Genomic DNA, 5,926 nt, shown 5'->3' with positions numbered 1-5,926 from the left:
TGATTCTTAGGGAGTTGCCAAGCCTCTGTTCCTCTTTATCATCCCATGTGACAAAGGCTCCTATGAAGTTACCCAGGCTTCTCGCCATTTGCTCTGTTCTCAAGTTCAGAGTAAGGTCGTAGATCTGGACCCAAAACTGGGTGTGGGTCAGCTCAGCCTCTTTAGGGTTCTCATCAGGGTCAAGTTTTTTGAGGATAATCAGATGGTGGTTGAAGTTCCAGGGACCTTGTTTCATCACATTTTCAAGGTCCTGCTCCGCAAAAAATCTGAAGGTGAATAGATTCTTTGCTAGATCTCTTACTTCGAATCCATGCTTCGTTTTCTAGGCCGCAGTAACCATTGATTTGAAAGCTTTGTTGTTGATTGATTGTTGAGTGTGGACTCTGCCCACTAGCCACCATTCGTCTCTGGTGGGTGTTTCTGTGTCTTCAAGTGGAAAGGGTAAGTTCTGAATCTCATCCGGACGGAGAGCAATATTTTGCCACGGATCCATGGAGGGTGGACCAAGGTTTATCCCACTAAGGGGAGGGGATGGAGAAACACAAGGTCTCAGATCTGGTCTCACAGGTGCAGAGCCTAGGAAACCCTAGCAGAGCTCAAGGAGATGGAAAAATTATGCATTATTATCGGGTAGTACTTAATTAGACAACGATGGTCCAGCACTTAGGGACCAACCAAACTGAAGCACCTGAAATATATTCTATTCTAACATGTTCATAAGTTGTAGTTAGAGAAGACAATTCCAGAATCTTAGCTTTCAATACTTGAGTTCCTACTTTAATTGTTTTCAAGTAAAGTAAACTGGCAAGAAAGATACACAAAAGTAATAGAACAGACAACTCACAAAACGTGTGGAATTTCCCTTCCTCCAAGTCCTTCACAAATCACAATGTATCCTTAATATTATGGAGGAATTTCCAATAATCATTTAGATAGCGATCTGCAGGGCAGGGTGTCACTCGCTGCCATTTTCCAGTATAAAATATTGCATAGGCGTTTGCAGCATACTTGTCAATGCCATGAAGATGAGTGACGTGTGTCTAGTTTTTGCCCAAGTACTCCCGGGAAAACCCTTGTGGTCGAGCTGCCTTCTGTTATTGGAAACCTATGTCATGTAGGACTTGTTCTAGCGTATTTGTTGAAGCTCGGGTACAAGCTCTTGCATCAGGGCATATAATAAACAGGTTTGATATTACTGATCTTGCCTTCAAACCAGCAGACTTGTTCAAGTGAATACAGATTGCCATCAAGGGTCATGGGATGAGCCTCTTAAAGAAGACATACAGGGGATTGTGGAGGCACCCAATTTAATGTCATTCTCCAAAAGGTGAGCTAGTAAAAAACAAAGACAACAAATATAAGACCAAAATGCAGAAGAAGATAGTCTAGTTACAATGGAAAAACGTTGTAAATATCTGGCCAAGGTAGCTCTAGCAACAAATATAAGACCATATTGTCAATTCTTTTAAAAATCTCCTATAGAAATCAAACTATTCAGAACCCAACTCGCTTAAATCTCAATCTCGCGCTAGAGGTATATAGATGCATGTACTGGTCCGACCTTGAGAATACCAGGAGATACACCATTGCATAATAGTATCATCAAGAAGGAACACTCGTATCATAGGAGGAAGGTGAGGGAAAGCTTGTTTTTGTTACGTACATTTGATATTTTGCATATACACTGGTGGGTCTAAAATGAGTTAATTCTGCATCTTTACTTTTAAAATTTTAATTGTAGATCATTGCACTTACCAATTAGGAAAAGAATCATGAGATACAAGTAGCCAAATTCAGCAGGCATGAAGATCATTAGCCAAGAAATGGTTGTAAAGAAATGAACTTACATCATCATCAAGTTCAAATATGAGATCAGAAAGTACCGCCATTGACGCATTCTTGAGTAGTTGAGCAAGAAGAATCTTCATCCTCTTCACTTTATCGTCTTTTGTGGTCAACTTGGCCAACTTGGTCAACTCGGTCACCGTGGTCATAAGTTCTTTTACTTCGTTCTCAAGTTGTCCAACATGACTTTGTTTAGCCGCATTATAAGAACCGGAACATGTGCCACAAAAACGTGATCTAGCTCCAAAGACTTCTGATGGGAAAACTCCATCACCCACACATCTAATTACCCGCCCAGAATGTTCTTTTTTTCCCAAAGCGCCCAAGACAATCAACGCGTGAGATTTTTTTGGGAGCAGTTCCTTGACTCTCTATCTCAACGATTTTCTCCTATATGATTTGAGTTAAGATATCAATCAGAGAACAGATCACTCACACAAACAATTAAAATTAAATACAAGGCATTCCAAAATAGCTTGAGCCTATTCATTGACATCTGTGTCATCAGATCTTGTATGTGTTACAATGTACAAAGTGCCCATGCTCACCGACTGCCCTGTTTCACTCATCTTTTGATCATAATCATATTTTAAAATGTCAAATATACATACGACATAATTTGAATAACATATTTTACTGTAAATTAAAATTAGTACTTACTATCTCTACCCGCCTTCTCTTAAGTTTTTTAGAGCCACCAATATGATTAATTGTAAGCTTTGCTCTATTCTCAGCGTTTTTTTGACACATCTCCTACAAATATGCACAAAGGAAAGTCAATTTATTATGATGGTAAACCATTTAAATAACAACAATGGATATCATATCCATACATCAACAAAAGATTAACACTATTGGTTTGCAGCAGGACCATGCACCCAACAAGGACTAATCAATTATTTTTTTTAATTCAGAAACAGTTACATTTGCGTCTACATTCCAGCAGCAAGCTACACTTGGGGTGCCATGCCTTTGTGGCGCAACAAATGCTTGTGTCCTCAAAACTTGGAGCTTTTTCTGGTGATTAATTTTAGAGGTTTAAACAGTAGCAACAAAGGAAAATTTATTTGGTAGAACGCTACTTCAATACCTTTAGTCACAAAAGGAAGCTCGGATTAAAAAAAACATTGTATCTTTCCTAAGTTGTGCACTGGGACAAGATTTATACTTAGCCTCTTTATTCCTAAGTTGCTCAAAATCACACTAACAGTACTAATAACAAAGCGCCTAAAACTGAAAAGAGATGTTAAGAATTTAAATACTCTTTTAGGTAAACTCTGATAGTACAAGTAATTTCAGTTCAACTACCTAACAGATATTACCAAACTAACTATAGGAAATTAGGAACTATTAAACCTAAAAATCAAGTGTGAGGAACCAAATCTTGTTTAGACTCCACAGACATTTAGACATGGGTTAGGGTAGGTGGCAGCATGGTGAATGAATAGAACTTTGGCATATCATTCATCAGCAATTCAGGTCAATAATCACTACAGCTAGTTTAGTTAGCAGACCCCGCATCAACCACTGAATCATTACAGTCTACTCTAGCTAGTTTAATAATCAGGTAATTAGCCTAATTGATTCATTTTACAATTAGTTAATCATGGATAGCCTCTACAAACTCATCCCTCAAGAAAGAAGTGACCAATGAATAGAATTGAATTTACCTTAGTTTTCTCCTTTAATCTATAATCTATGATCCTTAATGGTACCCGATACTTCTGGCCAACTTTCAAAGGAAATGGGTATGAATTTATGATTTGAGGCTACTCGGCCCAAGAAAACTCCCAACAGCCCATTGACATCTATGGCGCTTGGTCGATTCCCACAAAAGAAATTACAACCGTTTCTCCACGTGGAAGGTAGTCCATCTCTCTTACCTTCATGCTGACTTCTTTTATCTCCCCTTCATTATCAACTAGAAAAACTAATAATAAACCAACATTTGAATGAAATGTATGAAAATTAAGTTAAATGACATACTTCTAACTTGAACAGTGCAATAGTCCCTTTTTGGTCTAGGAGGCAGACCTTGAACACCAGATGAGGAACCAAGCTCTACACCAGATGGTTCATGAATGACTGAATCATGAGATGACTGATTTGGCACCGTAGATGATGTGGATTGTATTTGCTTACCTTTTCCAGCCATACTTTAAATAAAAGACGTATCAGATATATCATGAATGAAATGATAAAAATAACAGTAGCTAAGAAAAGATAAAAATAAAAGCTACATCACATGTATCAAAATTACAGATTTTAAGTGTTTTGAATAAAAGCTACACCACAAATCTGATACATTACACCTAAAGATTAAGGCCTTTGCAATGTGGTATAATCAGAACAAACCAGCATCTGCATCATACTCCAGACTCACATCCTCCTCTCTCTCAAACAAAAAGAATTAACTATGTAAAAAGAAATTGTTGGCTATATGTGAGAGCAGAATCTATTGATATCAGGTTTTGATTAAGTGTTAACATGCAACTAAAGGTGATACCAAAATAGTGGTACTGCGGTGACTTTAAAAGCAGGGGAATGAAAAAGAACAAGGTGATTGATTCTGTGACATAAATTTTATTGCAGGCTCAGCATCATCAGGGCAATTTACCAGAGAATCACAATAGCAGTATCACCTAGTCCATCCAAACAGGATGCATCAATAAGAGTATAGGCTTAATAAAGGGAATTATGAGCTCTTAAACATTTACTTAGAGGATCAGCAACACCATAAACACCAATAACTTCTAAATTTCTAAGCAGCTCAACCTAAATTTTATACTTCGAAGAGCATTATCAATTTCCAGACAACAAACAATAATAATTTCCACGGTTCACAATTTCTGAGTTACAAACAAAATTTCCTTTTTTGATTTCACATGTCCTTATTTGAGGCTCGTTTATGTTACATTTGACATTCTGCATATACTTTATTTGAGGCTGAAATATATTTATAATTTTCTCTAAAAAAAAATATAAATACATTATATATATTACCCGAAATCACAGTTGTAGCTTCAAATGTCTCATATATTCTTTTTCTATATGTTTGGTCTTGTACCCTGAAACAAAAACATCAATCATAAACCATATGCACCTTGTCTTGGAATAATAATAAAATTTTAAAAAATATTTTTTTTATGGGTTCTGCATGTGAGGATGAAACATGAATCCATTTTGAAAGAAACCTACATGCATCTTTTGAATTTTGCTTCACCTGAACCTTTGTAACATGGCAGCACCCCTTGTGCTTTCTAATATATATGTTTGCTTATAAAAAAAACATGCATATATCTTTTGAAAAAACAAAGTAAGAGTTAATTTTGTTCATACACACACAAACAGACACATGCCGAAAACTTTGAAATTGTAAAATTAATTCCATGAGTGATGAATGGGTAAAGAAACAAGAAACGGGTACACATTAAAATATTGTTGACAAGAATTCGGAAGGTACTTAGAGATTGATGGTGACCTGGAAAAGAAGCAAGGTTAGAGGTGTGAGCCCATAGAGTGAAGAACCTGAGAGGAACAAGGAAGAGTTTCGTTTTGGAGCTGAATAGCCATGTTGGAAAGTTTGCCACCCACCATAGTCACTCTCACTCACTTGCAAAAAAGGGTGGATCAGGTGAGGGGTTTTGATCTATCTAAAATTAATGACGGAAGAATTGAAGTTGAGAGTTGGAAATATTTGATTTGCTGAGAAAGAAAAACAAGGCAACATATAAATAGAGAGATTCTTCTCCTTCTGTGCGATAGCAGGTGGGGAACATTATTTATGGAGTTGTAAATGTCATTACTGTTTTGGTTACTTGCACACCATCTGATACTTGTATTTTGAAAGAGTGTTGTAATGGACTAAGAGCAACTCGAATGTAAAGGTTCTGTTGAGAATTCAAGTGCGGAGTTGGAGTCCCACATTGGTTAAGTTTGGGTGAGGAGAAGGCTTTATAAGAGATGTGACCCATAAACCTAATGCCTTAAGGTTTTGGGTTAAGATGTGGTATCCAAGATCTCTTGGTGTCTTGCTCCTCTGCCCATGGGCTCCCCTGTCTCCCCCAACAGGTTCATTATT

The 5,926-nt window shown here is 37.1% G+C and overlaps 1 long non-coding RNA gene across 1 annotated transcript; it reads right to left on the bottom strand.

Annotated features, from left to right (window-relative positions):
* Positions 1 to 617: 617 nt before the first annotated feature.
* Positions 618 to 5,559, bottom strand: LOC130724007 (uncharacterized). The gene is made up of 6 exons (XR_009014410.1): positions 5,327 to 5,559; positions 4,849 to 4,913; positions 3,516 to 4,001; positions 2,506 to 2,598; positions 1,848 to 2,235; positions 618 to 1,332 (listed from the first exon to the last, which is right to left on the bottom strand). It is a non-coding gene; the product is annotated as an uncharacterized LOC130724007 (long non-coding RNA).
* Between the last annotated feature and the right edge of the window lie 367 nt (positions 5,560 to 5,926).

Source organism: Lotus japonicus, chromosome 6 (genome assembly GCF_012489685.1).
Source record: "Lotus japonicus ecotype B-129 chromosome 6, LjGifu_v1.2".
In the NCBI taxonomy this organism is placed as follows: Eukaryota; Viridiplantae; Streptophyta; class Magnoliopsida; order Fabales; family Fabaceae; genus Lotus; species Lotus japonicus.
Note: the sequence above shows the minus strand (reverse complement) of the source record. Positions and strands in the feature narration are given on the sequence as shown.